General features: G+C 33.0%; 1 protein-coding gene across 9 annotated transcripts in view; it reads right to left on the bottom strand.

The window, feature by feature from the left end:
* Positions 1-18,112, bottom strand: part of LOC105256308 (tubulin polyglutamylase TTLL4) — a 176,522-nt gene that overhangs the window by 106,677 nt on the left and 51,733 nt on the right. For 6 of the 9 annotated variants that reach the window (XM_025407604.1, XM_025407602.1, XM_025407601.1 and 3 more), the window contains one exon: positions 17,618-17,685. The gene's annotated coding sequence lies outside the window, so the exon portion shown is untranslated. Of the gene's footprint in view, positions 1-17,613; positions 17,686-18,112 lie in introns of all 9 variants that reach the window. The other 3 variants (XM_025407603.1, XM_025407608.1, XM_025407610.1) reach the window with 1 other exon arrangement.

The raw sequence follows: 18,112 nt of genomic DNA on the forward strand, positions 1-18,112 counted from the left end.
AATATTAGGAGAGAATTAATTTGAGTCTATTTTTCTTACATTGACCAAGTTTTGAAATATACAGAAATGATTGCGAATCATAGGGATTTTTAATGGCTGGAAAATATTATCGATTAATTATGATACGAGTATTAACGATGATTAAAAAAGAATATCGTGCAAAAAACGCTAAAATTCTATGGCACAGTTCTTAATGGGCACATTTTTTAGAGCTGAAGGTTTTTCTGTACTTTGCGTTTTAGGTATATAATTATTGCAAATATATATCTGAATATTTTTTTTTCTTAATCATAGCTTTATAAACGTGGCGGTAATATTAGAAGAGAATTAATTTGAGTCTATTTTTCTTACATTGACCAAGTTTTGAAATATACAGAAATGATTGCGAATCATAGGGATTTTTAATGGCTGGAAAATATTATCGATTAATTATGATACGAGTATTAACGATGATTAAAAAAGAATATCGTGCAAAAAACGCTAAAATTCTATGGCACAGTTCTTAATGGGCACATTTTTTGGAGCTGAAGGTTTTTCTGTACTTTGCATTTTAGGTATATAATTACTGCAAATGAAATATATATCTGAATATTTTTTTTTCTTAATCATTGCATAGCTTTATAAACGTAGCGGTAATATTAGAAGAGAATTAATTTGAGTCTATTTTTCTTACACTGACCAAGTTAGTTTTGAAATGTACAGAAATGATTGCGGATCGTAGGGATTTTTAATGGCTGGAAAATATTATTATCGATTAATTATGATACGAGTATTAACGATGATTAAAAAAGAATATCGTGCAAAAAACGCTAAAATGCTACACAAATGCGGCACAGTTTTTAATGGGCACATTTTTTGGAGCTGAAGGTTTTTCTGTACTTTGCGTTTTAGGTATATAATTATTGCAAATGAAATATATATATCTGAATATTTTTTTTTCTTAATCATTGCATAGCTTTAGAAACGTGGCGGTAATATTAGAAGAGAATTAATTTGAGTCTATTTTTCTTACACTGACCAAGTCAGTTTTGAAATGTACAGAAATGATTGCGGATCGTAGGGATTTTTAATGGCTGGAAAATATTATTATCGATTAATTATGACACGCGTATTTTATTAAAATTGTACTCTAATTGTAAAATATAATTACACGGTTTTATGCTTCTTGAAATTTGCCGAGCATTTATGAAAATTATATCTCGTTGCCCAAAAAAAATTATAATACCATCCTTCGTCAATTAATTGTGTTTCGTATAAAATTAACTTAATCAACCATGAATTTAATTACACATGTTTTTTTCTTTCTAATCGTAACTTTGTGCTAAAAAATAACGTCACGTTATGGCCTCCTAAATATCTCACGTTTAATTGCTCGCATCCGACAATTAAGTACTATCGTAAAATGTTTGCAAGGAAATCCAAGCCCTTTCCAGACGAAAACAGGCCACCCTTCACCGCCCTTCAAGGTGCTCTCGGTCATAAAAATCCCTGGGCGTTAAAAATGTCCCTCTTCTCCTGCGAGAAGGATCTTGACATGTCGCACAAATAGTGAAAGTGGATTCTGCACCGCTTCTCTTATTTGTACAAATGAATGATCGAACCAAGACAAGCATGAGAAGAATAAGTAATAAAAATTTTTAACAATCTACCTAGAATATTTATCAAAGCACTTTCATTAGAAATAATAGAATAAAATTTAAAATAAAATTTTTATCTCTTTCTCATCAATAATAATATATATTATTTATTAATATATATTAATATATTAATAATAATTGATGTATATTATATATTAATAATATATATTAATTATTACTATATATTAATATATTATACATTATTATAATAATATATAAAATAATGGATTAATTAAATCATTGCAAGATTATAAAAAGAAAAAAACATGAATTAGAAAATATGACATTATTCTACTCGCGTGCGATATTTATATCGCTACATGTAAAGTCCAATTATACGCAAATTTGTTCTACTGTTATAGCGTCATATGGCAATGCGCGATAAAAAAAGATTATGCTATTCAGTAGAAAACAGCTGAGAAAATAGTTGACGCGTAGCAATCAAAATTCTGTGACCGTCAATGAAACGGCGCTGAATCACAGGATCAATCAGAGTCATAATATTTTATGGTGATACGACAGAATCTTGAACAAGGGTTGCTCGCAGGTTGAATGCTGGATACTCGCGCTCGGCAGTTAAATTAGAAACTCATGAAAATCGAGCGTAGTCACGTCATTTAACGGTAAAGGATCACTAATAACCTGCTTTTCTCCGTCGTAGGATCGGTGATTCTTCAAAGCGGGACCCTACTTCCGGCAACGGATTCGCTCCGTTATGAGTCAAATTAGTTTAAACGGTATCCAGAGTCCTTTCCGCGTTGTCGAAGGAGGGGAGGCGAGGTGAGGACTAGGAAGCGAGGGGAAAGCGAGAAGGAATAAAATGAAGGGGCGATCCTGTAAATTGGGATCGCGGCGCAATTTCTATGGGGTCTTCATAGGCTTGTGGGCGGGGACCTGCCCCTGGCAGATCGGAGAAAGGATCCAATGCGGGCTAACTAAGTTCGACGAGAGAGTGCAGGTGTTCAAATTTTCCAAAGGACCTCCGTTATACACATCGATATTACGTTCTCGACCCGTAGATAAAGAATGAGAAGGCTCGTTTATAAATTACTATTATAAGAAGAATAATCCTCACAGGACTAGCATCGATTTCATTCTAGTAAAGTGTGAAAAAAATCCCATCATAATTTAAAATATAGCTTCGAGATGTAATAAATAATATATAAATTTCTTTTTATATTATGGATTTTTTTAGATACAGAGTGGCCCCGAACGTTCCAGCCAGACTTTGAGATCTTACAGGAAATTTAATTCTGAATAAAAAAATTTCCTATAAACATGGATTGAAAAATGCTTCCTTAAGAAGTTATCGCTCAAATACCTCTAATGAAGGAAGAGCAAAAGGTGAAAAGAAAATGAAATAAAAAGAAAATTAAACTAAATAAATTTCTTGAAAAAAAAAAACGATAAAAATAAAAAATAAAAATCTTTTTCTTTTATGAAAATAAAAGTTAGTTAAAAAAAAACATTTTATTTTCATAAAAGAAAAAGATTTTTATTTTTTATTTTTTTCAAATTTATTTGGTTTCATTTTCTTTTTATTTCATTTTCTTTTCACCTTTTGCTCTTCTTTCATTAGAGATTTTTGAGCGATAACTTCTTAAGGAAGCATTTTTCGACCCATGTTTATCGGAAATTTTTTATTCAGAATTAAATTTCCTATAAGATCTCAAAGTCTGGCTGGAACGTTCGAGGCTACTCTGTATAACTTGTGAAAAAAATGTGTGTAATAAAAATCTCTTTTGTGTGAGATTCTTCGATAATCGTGAAAATGCAAAAATATTGTTCGCCCTAAATTTCGACACATGTGTCATACTTTTTAATCTAACTTTTTACGTACGTATACAATTTATTGTACAATTTTATGCAATAGCCACACACGTCGTGAATCGACAATTCTTCACGTCGACGTGCAAATTCCATGAGATTGTAAGATCAACGCGTAAAGGTTGTAAGGATCTTTATAAGTAGCCCCCCTAACCCTCGCAATGCCTAATCCTCCGTTTGCACGTTTCGCAGCTAAAATCACGGATTCGTATGTCTCGATCCAAAAAGATGTAAGAGAAAAATCGTCCATGCGTAACCGGCCGTTCGATCCGTCAAAGACGCGCGCACTCTATTGCGCTTGTCTAGATCTTTTTCCAGATTGAGCCCGATTAGGTCCCACTTTGATCCGTAAGCGGAGCTCGTCGTGATAGAATGCGTATTTGGAAAACACGAGGTCCTACCTCGGGCATCTTTACGCGCCATTGGAGAAATTTAACGATACGAGCGCTTGTAAAAAAAGGCTACTAGGTGTGGGGCTGCACGCATGATGAAACTGGTGACGCGATCGGCAAAGGTGAGCCACCGAAAAAAAAAAAAAATAACATCGACAAATTCGGACAATGTCGGGCTACAATCTTTCCTAGAGACGCTAAGACGACACCTCCGATTTCAATCATCATCATAGCTCTGTCTTAGCAGTTGCATTTTGTATATAATAATTTTCCGATTTTTTAATCAGTTATACAGGGATTCATTTTAATCTTATCAGGCTAAATATTTTGAAAAATATGCGACATACGAAAAAATGTTTCAGACAAAAGTTATATGGTTTTAAAGGAGGCATAAGATGGTGTCATTAATTTCACCTTAAATAGTTACTTGAAGGTATTTTTTCGTATCTCGCATATCTTCACAATATTTGCTGTTAAGATTAAAATGAATCACCCTGTATAACAAAATTCTTCTCTTTTTACGTTTTAAATTTATAAAAAAAGTTTTCAAAAAATAAATATAATATGTATATATGTTTCTCATTTTTAGAGTAATTTAATTTCATTTAAGAAAACAAACTTTTTCCTACATAAAAAATATAAAATTAAAAGTTATAAAAAAATATTGTGCTGAAAAAATATTTTTCATGCATAAAAGAGAAACTGTGATAATTGTAAAATTTCCTTTTCATGGCGAATTTTTTCGCACTATAAATCTTTAATTATTTGATAAAATATTTGATTTTTTTCCGATATTATTTGGTGTAACTTTCATAACGAAAACGAAAATTCTTCCAAAATTACTCGAGCATTGTAGAGGATTCCTAAACTTCATTTATTTTCAGATTCATATATATATATGTAATCAATTCGAAGGGCTTCCTAAATTGGATACGATCAATAAAATTGTCCGATTTGGTATCTCGTATCTTCGACAAACGAGATCCGTGACGGTTCAACGATCCGTCGTTCGATTTCAAAACGAGCATGAAGTGGATCCCGAATAAGAAAATTACTCGGCGAGTCCGTTCTAGATCGAAATAATTTTCCACGCCGCGCCGCAGAATTTTCGCGCCACTTTTCCGCGGCGAATAACGCGCGCGAACGCGCGAGACATTTTTCGGAGCAATTTTCACGGTCGCTCCGAAGCCTATTCGAAGATTTATCATCCCGGCCGCCGTTGTTCGTCCGGGTCCAAGGTGTTCGGCGAATGAATAAAATCGACGGCCGCGGGAAAAAAAAATCCGCGATCACCGAGAGGTCGAAAAGGCAATCACGTCACGCTGATTTTCGCGTCGCCCGGTAGAAAGATCGGAACGGGAGCGCTCAAAGGGAGATAAAGAGAAGCGGTGGCCCAAAATGCACGAATGGGGACCACCCGTTCCGCCACGTTAGCCGGGCCCGGCCTGGCCTGTCGAGTTTCTCGTTTCTCGCCTTTGAACCGGCCGATACGCCGATTTCGAAGACTCTCCGCCGCTCTCCCTTCTTTCTTTCCTCGCGGACGAGCCACTTTTGTCGCAGCCACCCTTCTTTCTCGAGACCGCCGCCCTAATATTCCATGACGACAGATCACTCCCGTTCCTCCACAGCTATCAATACACCCCCTCCATGTTCCCGGTTAAACGTTATTTACAAGGCCCTCATTGCCATCAAAGAGACGAGGGCCAGCTGTCGAATTATCCGCACTGATTGTTCGGCTAAAAATGACGCAAAAGATCACGACGAATTCTGTGAGCAAACTTTATATCAGAAATTCGCTTCTTCGTAACTATGATAAATTAATTGGTTTCGATCGAATTTTATAATCTTCGATTATTAATTTTAAATCTCGAAATATTATTAAGTAATCTAAATTTTTCCATCTTTATATATATTTTATATAAATAAATTATAAATAAAATATTAAATATAATATTATATTTAATATTTTATTTATTTTATATTTTATATTTAATAAAATATTAAATATAAAATATTAAATTAAATATAATTATATTAAATAATACAAATGTAATATAAATATAAATAATAATCATATTAAATAATACTATCTACGATGTAGAAGCAAGTAGAAAATTATCTGTAAAAAATTCTGCGAAACGTTGCCACCAAAAAACACGCAATACAGATTAAAATAATATTCCCTGTTAATTGCGCAACGATGGCGACGACGAGTTTGACGGAACAATTTTGGTTCTGGAAAGGACCAACCAGTTACGATGATCACCCGAGAGAAGCGAGACCGTGTATGGAGAAGTAATTGCTCGGATTCGTTCTTGTTGTCAGCTGACGTGAGAACCAGACGCCTCGTTCGTTATCCCGAGTCCCGAGTCCGAAAAAGGTAAGACTGTAATTAAATCTTTTAAAAGTGATTTAATAACACGATTTCAAGACGATGCGCGACGATAATGTTGCATCAAGCGTCGCATAACGCGATTTAGGAGAACATGGTGAACATAAAGAAAAGCGACGTGAGATAAGAAATAAGGTTCCTCTTCGAACACTCGCGACAAACAAACGCGACGAAGGTTTTGTGGTTTTTTTTTTTTTTTCGAGCGGAAATCGCCGCCGAAAAGGAGCAACACAACGCTCGGTGATTCACAAAAAACTACGAAATTACGATTCAACGACGTTCAAAACACTGATCAAACTAAAAGGCCCTTCCATATTTCGGAAATTATTGAAACGAAAGCACGTAATTGGAAGTTTTCGAGCGCGTAATTTAACTGTATCTTTTCGTTCTATATTTTTCAAGTATAAAGGAATTTAAAATGTAGCCTGAAAGCCTTTTCTACACTGAGGAAAAAATTATCTTGAAATAAAAAAATTTTAGTTAACTCAAGAAAGCTATTTATTCGGTGGGTACTAATCACGTATTTATTTGTATTCAAAAACGTCTTTTGCTTAAGTTAAGTATTTATTTACATATGTTTAAAAAAATATAATTTTTAATTAAATATTTTTATTTTAATTTTACAAAATATTTATTAAAATGCATGTTTTATTCCCTAAAATTTTTAATTTTTTAATTTTAAAAAATAATACATTTAATTTAATAAATTGTAGTATATATTTTACGAAAATAATATTTAAATATAAAAAATATATAAATGAAAATAATGTACTTAATATAACATGCATATTTAATTAAAATTAAATGCTTTTGCTTAAATGAAATAAACAATTCCTTCCATTTAAAGCAAAAGTTTCAAGAAAACAAATTTATTTGATTTAAAAAAATTTTTCCCTCAGTGTAATAATTCAAATTCTTATATAACATATATAATTAATTATTTCTTTAAAGAAAAAAATTTATTTTAGAAAAGATGGACACGTTTTTGTTTCGCTGACGGTCGATAAAAATATTATGTGTGCATCCAGGTATACGCGACGCAGTGGGAAAGAAAATGGCTCCACGGAAAATCCAGTTTCTCTTTCAAACACGTGGAGATCGCGTATAAAAAAGGAGAAGAGTCTCACGCGAGAAGAGATACCAATTTCCACGCACGCCACAAAATCACCTTATAATAACACGGAAGGGATTTTTCCCCCCCTTCGAGCTGTTGTTCATCACGCCAATGTAATGACACGGAAGATTTCTTTCCCTGCGTTGGAAGCTCCTGCGCCAAGAATAAAAGAAATCATGCCACCGACGTACGGGGAGATTATAATAGTCATTAGGCTATTTCGGATGTTACAAGGAAGAAGGTCAGTAGGGAGCAGGGGGAAAGAAGAAAGGAAAGGAGAGGAAGCGGGATCTCGCTCGATGGTTTTTTGTGCCCCTCGGGGGTTTATAGCGTCGACGAGGCACTTGTTATGGCAGTGGATGCACGTGTTCTAATGGATATGCCGGACACGGACGAAAAAAAAAAAAAAAAAAAAATGTGGCTTTTCTCTAGGCATAGGTTAGCACGGAGGGATATCTAGGAGTCTCGACTCCGGAGGACAGACGAGATAGATGATGAGCTCAAGGCACGCAGGGCCGCATTTGGATGCTGAGAAAAGTTTTCCAAAATTTTATTCATCACGTCAGATTTCCGAAAGATTATATTGTAATTTTTTTCCTGAGAATTAAAAGTATTCGCCGAATCATTATTTTTTTTTGATGACAAATGATATGACTTTGAAGAAAAATAAAAAAGATCACTGAACAACTGAATGTTATTTTTTTGAATAACTTTTTCTTGATTAATCCCCCTTTTATCTTTTTCTCATCCATATTTATAAATCAATAATAATGTATTTCGCTTTTTAAACCTTGAATATAAATTTAAATTCTCAAATTTTCTATCCAAATAATCTATTTATATAAAAATTATATTTATATAAAAATTAAATATAAATATGAAAAAATTTTATACTTGAATATTTTAGATAAGAATATTATGTAAAATATTCTCGTAAAATATCTTTCTGCCATTTATGCATTTTTATGTGAGAAACATTAAAAATACTTGTCGCGGATTTAAACATTAAAATTAATTACTAATTTTCTATATCAATATTCCCTCGAATAATTACGACAGTCACAATAGAGCTTATAAAAGAGATGCAGCCCTGCGAGAATAACGTTATCTAACGTAGAAATCTTCCAAGGGCCGCTTTTTCTTCTTTCTTTTTCAACGTTCTTCTCGTTTCCTCCTTCGGTTGCTCTGACTCACCCTTGCACGTGTTCAATTTCAGCCTCTTTGAAAGCTCGTTCCTTATCCCGCTGGTCAGGATCCTAGAGAATCCTTGTTGCCGGACCCGGAATGAGGTTCTTTCTCGGCCAACCGCTCCGCCCACAGGACCCTTCGCGCTCGAGAAAAGGATCGAGCCGCGACCAAAGAGACCCATCAAACTGCTCCTCCGTATGTACGTAAAAAAGACCGTGGACGCACAAAGACGAAGGAGACGCCATCAGCGATGACCGTCGCCTCCTCCTCGCGAAAAGTCATTGTCGCCTCTGACGTTCAAACCAACATTTTCGAATAATTGTTATCGTACATTGACGATTTGGGGCGACTCTTCAAGAACATTATCGTGCCGACGAGTGAATCGGGCGTTTTGTGGGCCAGATACACAATAGATGCCAACTCGTAAGAAATCGCGACGAAATTAAACGTCGTGTTGCATCACGCGCAGATTTCTCTGATTATAAATAAAATTTCCGAAATAAAAATAAATTGCAATTTTGATCAATTTCTAACAAACATCTCGCAAGCAAACTTTGTGATTCTCGTAATTAATTATTTTAAACAAAATTTAATGCAAAACATAATTTCCTTCTGTCTAAATTATTTTTGCGAGAATTATTGTTTTAATATAATGTATATAAAAATAAATAAATTAAAATAAATTAAAATTTATGTTTCGAGCGATGACCGTCGCCTCCTCCTCGCGAAAAGTCATTGTCGCTTCTGACGTTCAAACCAACATTTTCGAATAATTGTTATCGTACATTGACGATTTGGGGCGACTCTTCAAGAACATTATCGTGCCGACGAGTGAATCGGGCGTTTTGTGGGCCAGATACACAATAGATGCCAACTCGTAAGAAATCGCGACGAAATTAAACGTCGTGTTGCATCACGCGCAGATTTCTCTGATTATAAATAAAATTTTCGAAATAAAAATAAATTGCAATTTTAATCAATTTCTGACAAACATCTCGCAAGCAAACTTTGTGACTGTTGTAATTATTTTAAACAAAATTTAAGCAAAACATAACTTCCTTCTGTCTAAATTATTTTTGCGACAATTATTGTTTTAATATAATGTATATAAAAATAAATAAATTAAAATAAATTAAAATTTATGTTTCGAGCGATGACCGTCGCCTCCTCCTCGCGAAAAGTCATTGTCGCCTCTGACGTTCAAACCAACATTTTCGAATAATTGTTATCGTACATTGACGATTTGGGGCGACTCTTCAAGAACATTATCGTGCCGACGAGTGAATCGGTATCGGGCGTTTTGTGGGCTCGATACACAATAGATGCCAACTCATAAGAAATCGCGACGAAATTAAACGTCGTGTTGCATCACGCGCAGATTTCTCTGATTATAAATAAAATTTTCGAAATAAAAATAAATTGCAATTTTGATCAATTTCTAACAAACATCTCGCAAGCAAACTTTGTGACTCTCGTAATTATTTTAAACAAAATTTAATGCAAAACATAATTTCCTTCTGTCTAAATTATTTTTGCGAGAATTATTGTTTTAATGTAATGTATATAAAAATAAATAAATTAAAATAAATTAAAATTTATGTTTCGAGCGATGACCGTCGTTTCCTCCTCGCGAAAGTCATTGTCGCCTCTGACGTTCAAACCAACATTTTCGAATAATTGTTATCGTACATTGACGATTTGGAGCGATTCTTCAAGAACATTATCGTGCCAACGAGTGAATCGGCATCGGGCGTTTTGTGGGCCCGATACACAATAGATGCCAACTCGTAAGAAATCGCGACAAAATTAAATCGTGTTGCATCATGCGCAGATTTCTCTGTCCGAGGGAAAATTATAAATAAAATTTTCGAAATAAAAATAAATTGCAATTTTGATCAATGTCTAACAAACATCTCGCAAGCAAACTTTGTGACTCTCGTAATTAATTATTTTAAACAAAATTTAATGCAAAACATAATTTCCTTCTGTCTAAATTATTTTTACGAGAATTATTGTTTTAATATAATGTATATAAAAATAAATAAATTAAAATAAATTAAAATTTATGTTTCGAGCGATGACCGTCGTCTCCTCCTCGCGAAAGTCATTGTCGCCTCTGACGTTCAAACCAACATTTTCGAATAATTGTTATCGTACATTGACGATTTGGGGCGACTCTTCAAGAACATTATCGTGCCGACGAGTGAATCGGCATCGGGCGTTTTGTGGGCTCGATACACAATAGATGCCAACTCGTAAGAAATCACGACGAAATTAAACGTCGTGTTGCATCACGCGCAGATTTCTCTGTCCGAGAGAAAATTATAAATAAAATTTTCGAAATAAAAATAAATTGCAATTTTAATCAATTTCTAACAAACATCTCGCAAGCAAACTTTGTGACTGTCGTAATTAATTATTTTAAACAAAATTTAATGCAAAACATAATTTCCTTCTGTCTAAATTATTTTTGCGAGAATTATTGTTTTAATATAATGTACAAAAATAAATAAATTAAAATTTATGGTTCAAGCAAAAATAATTCTAAATGTAATATGAAATAGGATGTAAAAAAAATTTTTAATTTTGAAACTAATAGAATTTGAGCATTTCTCTTTTAAAATTGCCACTAAATCTTATGAATGATATATATTATTATATTTATTCGTATGATACTTGGATATGATGAAATATTAATAAACATGTATTTGCTGAGTAATTTTCTCTTCGCACCGAAACATTCTGATTTTCATACGCTTTCTCGCATGTACTTGCCTCAGGAAATGCTGCCTGTTAAAATTTTCTACGCTTCGCGAATCCAATGGATTTACGAGCTCGCGATCTGCAATATCACTGAATCCACATCTACTTTGGGGAAATAAAACGCATTCGAATTGAACTGAATGCTGCTCATGTGCAAGCGGCGTAGTTACGAAAAAAAAAAAAAAAATCGTAAAGCGCGAAGAGGTTCGCGAGCATCTCCGCTCCCGAAGAACGAATCGAATAGACAGGATACTACGATGACACGGTCCACGCTAATCCTGCAATAGAAATCCTTAAGTCGCTACCGGTCATCCGACCAACGGTAGCGCACAAGAAGGCGACAGAAAAGGAAGAAGGGAAATGTATAATTTATAATGATAATCCTTTAAGAATGGATCCGTGCCCCGGAGGCAGATTCACGGTCCTGCGATCTTCAATGCGACCCCCTCCCTCCGACGCTCTCCTCTTTCAAAACTATCCTCCCTCGCGCTCGATTTTTTTTTCTCCTTCACCCCGGTCGGATGAATCACCCGAGGATCGGACCGAGCAGTTCCATCAGGATCTTGTGTTTACATAGGTGCAGGACTTGCGAGGAACAGCTGTTTATTTAAGGGCATAATGGCGACTCTGGTAAATGGAAACGGAGGACTCCTTTCGGAGCCGCATTTCTCGACGCGCAAAACCTTCGGGAATTTTCAATTCGAAAGGTCCTTATCGAAGGAATATCACCGCACGGTCCTCCAACAAGTTTACTGACTCTCGAATTTGGTATACTTAGTTTAATAATGTTTGATATTAGGATTCTCATGTTGATCTTGCAGCCTATCAAGTTCATCGTATGAATGCATTGACGTTTTTATTAACGGCGTGTGGTTTTCGATTTAAGAGGGTCAAACTTTCAATAAAATTCGATACGTGCAATTCTAATATTTCTACTCAGAATTCTTTATAATAACAATTGTTTATAATATTTTAGAATTTGAAGTTTCATATAATCTTTCAAATAAAAATATTTTATATTAATAAAATGCTTATAATTAATATTAATATTAATATTAATTTAAATAATTATATTAATAAATTATATTAATAAAATTAATAAAATATTTTATATTAATAAAATATATAATTAATAATATTAATAAATATTAATATATATAATATATATAATTTATTATATATATATATATATATAAATTTAATTATATATATATAATATATATAATTTATTAATATTATATATAATTAATAATATTAATAAATTATATTAATACGTTTTATATAAATAAAATGTATAAATTTCTAAAATATTGTAAATATTGTACAAAATATATTATTAAGTCACATATGTAATGGGAAGAATTCACATTTCAAGGTGAAGATTACTCTCTGTGAATTTAATGCGAATGATGAAAGGATATTCAGAGCCAGAGTAGGGAGGCAACGAGTGAAAATTTCGAGGATGCCCCGAGCAAAATTTATGCGTCACGGATACAGTTGTCCGCAACCATACGAATCCTTCCCCTTTCTATGCGCATCTAGGATGACGAAATTCGCCATTGAAAAGTGCGTGTCGAAGCATCGCACGAGAGAGTTAGGTCGCGTCCCTTTAAAAGGGATTCTTCACACAACCCCGAGAATGCATCCACCCCCGTGTTGGATTCGCTTTTCAAGCGACGCGGCAGGTCCTGGCATCCGGCAGGATCCTTCTTCGCGCGAGACTTTGGGACGAGACCCAAATACTGATCTGTGCGGAAGATCTGTGCAAGTTTCAACATGTCTCGTTTGCTGCCAACACGTGAAGAAACTTGGTCAAAGCAGTTGAATACTTTGTGCAGGTTCGAACCTGCAGGGCGGATTCTGTCTGTTGCAAACGTTTCGAGTTTATGTAACATGTTACACAGGAAGAAATCTTTTCTTCTTGAGCGAAATGGCGAAACGTGTCTAGACTGTCCAAACCTGCGAGCTTCTGTTTGAGAAAGTCTATTTTTTGAGTTCTTATTCAATCAAACTTGATATTATATTTTCTAAAATCGCGTTAATCTTTCATAATTTTTTGAAGATTTAAAAATGTTTTCGCAATGCAAATTGTATATCCAGAAATATACCGAAAGCGATTCCAAATATGATTTAAATTTATTGATAAAAATATTAAGTATCATTTTAATACAATATTTTATAGAATTCTTAAGAAAATCAATCTATGCTTTTTTAAAAATACAATTCTATTTTTAAATCTTTCACAAAAATAATCGAAAGAGTGAATAATATCAAGAAGTATCAAACTTGCGAGCTTCTATTTGAGAAAGTCTTTTTTTCGAGTTCTTATTCAAACTTGATTTATATTTTTTAAAATCGCGTTAATCTTTCATAATTTTTTGAAGATTTAAAAATGTTTTCGCAATGCAAATTGTATATCCAGAAATATACCGAAAGCGATTCCAAAATATGATTTAAATTTATTGATAAAAATATTAAGTATCATTTTAATACAATATTTTATAGAATTCTTAAGAAAATCAATCTATGCTTTTTTAAAAATACAATTCTATTTTTAAATCTTTCACAAAAATAATCGAAAAAGTCAATAATATCAAGAAGTATCAAACCTGCGAGCTTCTATTTGAGAAAGTCTTTTTTTCGAGTTCTTATTCAAACTTGATTTATATTTTCTAAAATCGCGTTAACCTTTCATAATTTTTTGAAGATTTAAAAAAATGTTTTCGCGATGCAAATTGTATATCCAGAAATATACCGAAAGCGATTCCAAATATGATTTAAATTTATTGATAAAAATATTAAGTATCATTTTAATACAATATTTTATAGAATTCTTAAGAAAATCAATCTATGCTTTTTTAAAAATACAATTCTATTTTTAAATCTTTCACAAAAATAATCGAAAGAGTGAATAATATCAAGAAGTATCAAACTTGCGAGCTTCTATTTGAGAAAGTCTTTTTTTCGAGTTCTTATTCAAACTTGATTTATATTTTTTAAAATCGCGTTAACCTTTCATAATTTTTTGAAGATTTAAAAAAATGTTTTCGCGATGCAAATTGTATATCCAGAAATATACCGAAAGCGATTCCAAAATATGATTTAAATTTATTGATAAAAATATTAAGTATCATTTTAATACAATATTTTATAGAATTCTTAAGAAAATCAATCTATGCTTTTTTAAAAATACAATTCTATTTTTAAATCTTTCACAAAAATAATCGAAAGAGTGAATAATATCAAGAAGTATCAAACTTGCGAGCTTCTATTTGAGAAAGTCTTTTTTTCGAGTTCTTATTCAAACTTGATTTATATTTTTTAAAATCGCGTTAACCTTTCATAATTTTTTGAAGATTTAAAAAAATGTTTTCGCGATGCAAATTATATATCCAGAAATATACCGAAAGCGATTCCAAATATGATTTAAATTTATTGATAAAAATATTAAGTAATATTTTAATACAATATTTTATAGAATTCTTAAAAAAATTAATCTATGCTTTTTTAAAAATACAATTCTATTTTTAAATCTTTCACAAAAATAATCGAAAGAGTGAATAATATCAAGAAGTATCAAACTTGCGAGCTTCTATTTGAGAAAGTCTTTTTTTCGAGTTCTTATTCAAACTTGATTTATATTTTCTAAAATCGCGTTAATCTTTCATAATTTTTTGAAGATTTAAAAATGTTTTCGCGATGCAAATTGTATCCAGAAATATACCGAAAGCGATTCCAAATATGATTTAAATTTATTGATAAAAATATTAAGTATCATTTTAATACAATATTTTATAGAATTCTTAAAAAAATTAATCTATGCTTTTTTAAAAATACAATTCTATTTTTAAATCTTTCACAAAAATAATCGAAAGAGTGAATAATATCAAGAAGTATCAAACTTGCGAGCTTCTATTTGAGAAAGTCTTTTTTTCGAGTTCTTATTCAAACTTGATTTATATTTTCTAAAATCGCGTTAACCTTTCATAATTTTTTGAAGATTTAAAAATGTTTTCGCGATGCAAATTGTATCCAGAAATATACCGAAAGCGATTCCAAATATGATTTAAATTTATTGATAAAAAATATTAAGTATCATTTTAATACAATATTTTATAGAATTCTTAAGAAAATCAATCTATGCTTTTTTAAAAATACAATTCTATTTTTAAATCTTTCACAAAAATAATCGAAAGAGTGAATAATATCAAGAAGTATCAAACTTGCGAGCTTCTATTTGAGAAAGTCTTTTTTTCGAGTTCTTATTCAAACTTGATTTATATTTTTTAAAATCGCGTTAACCTTTCATAATTTTTTGAAGATTTAAAAAAATGTTTTCGCGATGCAAATTGTATATCCAGAAATATACCGAAAGCGATTCCAAAATATGATTTAAATTTATTGATAAAAATATTAAGTATCATTTTAATACAATATTTTATAGAATTCTTAAGAAAATCAATCTATGCTTTTTTAAAAATACAATTCTATTTTTAAATCTTTCACAAAAATAATCGAAAGAGTGAATAATATCAAGAAGCAGAAATAAACTATCAATGACAAATAATGTACAAAAGCATTGCACCGGATCAAGTAAATAGTTCATCAGAAATTACTCTAGTATACCGTTAATCATGAGAGTATTTCTCATTCGACCCTCCGATCCGCTAACCCAAAATCCCAACCAGCGATGTACCGAAAGAGTTAGCGGAAACCTGCGAACAATAACCGAGGGAAAGGGTTCCCGATGGGATGCACCTGTGAAAGGGTTGAAGCGCAGAATAAAAGATTCCCGAGTTGAAGTCCGGGACGCTCTAACGACAAGTGCATTAAAATATTACTTCGCGGACTAATTTTTTTCGAATTTTCATGAAAAAAACTCATAATACCTATTATTCTAATTTTAACCGCGCACCTGGTAAGCTTTGTGAAAATTTGGAAAAAGGGCTATATAACGGCAGCTGCGGAAACTATATCACCATATGCAGTCGTGGGCAGGTTTTTCCGGCGAGACGAAGACAAAAATCAACCCTTGAATCGTCTTGAATTCTCTTTCAATCGATTCGATTCGCTCTCGGCGCAAGATCGAAAAATGTCGCTTTTATGATTGCGTGCCGCACGCATGTGTACTCGCGAGCGTGTGAGGGCGAGGGGTGTCCTTTGTGAGCGCCTTTGACCCTTTTTACCTGGATCACTCTCGATCCTCGATCCTTGCGACGCGGGAGGGAGAAGGGAGAAAACGCCGAACAAACATGGGCCCCATGCTTACCCCGTACGGTGGCCCATTCAAGGATGTAAGATATGCATCTACGATCCCGAATGGGCCTCGAAAATAACGAAATTCTACCGGAGATTTTCGTGATTTTGAATAATATTGCATTCACCCCCGTGGCCGTCTTCAACCCCTCCTTCGACGTTTCAAAGGGATCGAAAGGGTCCTCTCGCGCGTCGCGGCATTATTATGGTCCGGCCCTTTTTATTCTACCCACGGAAATTCCCTGGACCGGTCCGAGGGGACAAAGGATTCTGCGTGGTTTCCTGACGGATGGGCGAGCGAGCCGAAGCGCATAAAGGATTTATCCGCGAAGGATGGATCGCTCGATCGTGAAGAAGCACAGTGAAATATTCGTCCATTGCGCAGACTTCAATTTTTCACCGGGGAAAAATAGATACACTGAGGAAAAAATTATCTTGAAATAAAAAAATTTTAAGTTAACTCAAGAAAGCTATTTATTCGGTGGGTACTAATCACGTATTTACTTGTATTCAAAACGTCTGTTTGCTCAAGTTAAGTATTTATTTACATATGTTTAAAAAAATATAATTTTTAATTAAACATTTTTATTTTAATTTTACAAAATATTTATTAAAATGCATGTTTTATTCCCCAAAATTTTTAATTTTTTAATTTAAAAAAATAATATATTTAATTTAATAAATGATAGTATATATTTTACGAAAATAGTATTTAAATATAAAAAATATATAAACGAAAATAATGTACTTAATATAACATGCATATTTAATTAAAATTAAATGCTTTTGCTTAAGTGAAATAAACAATTCCTTCCATTTAAAGCAAAAATTTCAAGAAAACAAATTTATTTGATTCAAAAAAATTTTTCCCTCAGTGTAGATGTAACTCGGAATATTGTTAAATAAAATTATTTCTGAATATTTTTAACACGTTTAGCGTTTTCGACGACGTATTAACAAAGAATAATAAATGTCCAAAATTTAGGGGAGATATTTATGACTAGCGTGTTAAATGCTTAGCACAAAGATACAAAAGATACAGACTCACCAATACCGATGCAAACTTGTCGATCCGCTTCAGTCGTCCTGATCGTCGAATCCGTGCTGCTGCTTCACCTGCAGCAGAAATTAGCGAAACGTTAATTCACAAAATAACAGTGCATTTTATTGCGATGATGAAACGCGTCCCGACCGACCGGCGCAATTGCTGAATAAAAAAAAAAAAAGGAAAAATGAAATGTGCGGCAAATTATAATCGCGCACTTCAACGCGATCATTAAATGCTTCGTCGAAGACACGCCGAGCTTTACGAATTATATATTGACGAGCTGTAAAAAAAAGCTCGTTAGAAACCGTTGGGAGTGTCCTGGTAATTCAAGATATAATTCGGTCCGATTACACACGGTACCGCCCTAATAATCAAAATTTGTATTGATTCGTAGGTTCTACATCCCCTAAAAAATATTTAATAAGCCTCGACAATAGCATGTAGCGCGTGAATCTATTCAAAAACAAATTCATCCCATTTGCCACGAAGAGAAAG

The sequence above is a fragment of the Camponotus floridanus genome, unplaced genomic scaffold, assembly GCF_003227725.1.
Source record: "Camponotus floridanus strain SB8 unplaced genomic scaffold, Cflo_v7.5 scaffold18, whole genome shotgun sequence".
NCBI lineage: Eukaryota > Metazoa > Arthropoda > Insecta > Hymenoptera > Formicidae > Camponotus > Camponotus floridanus.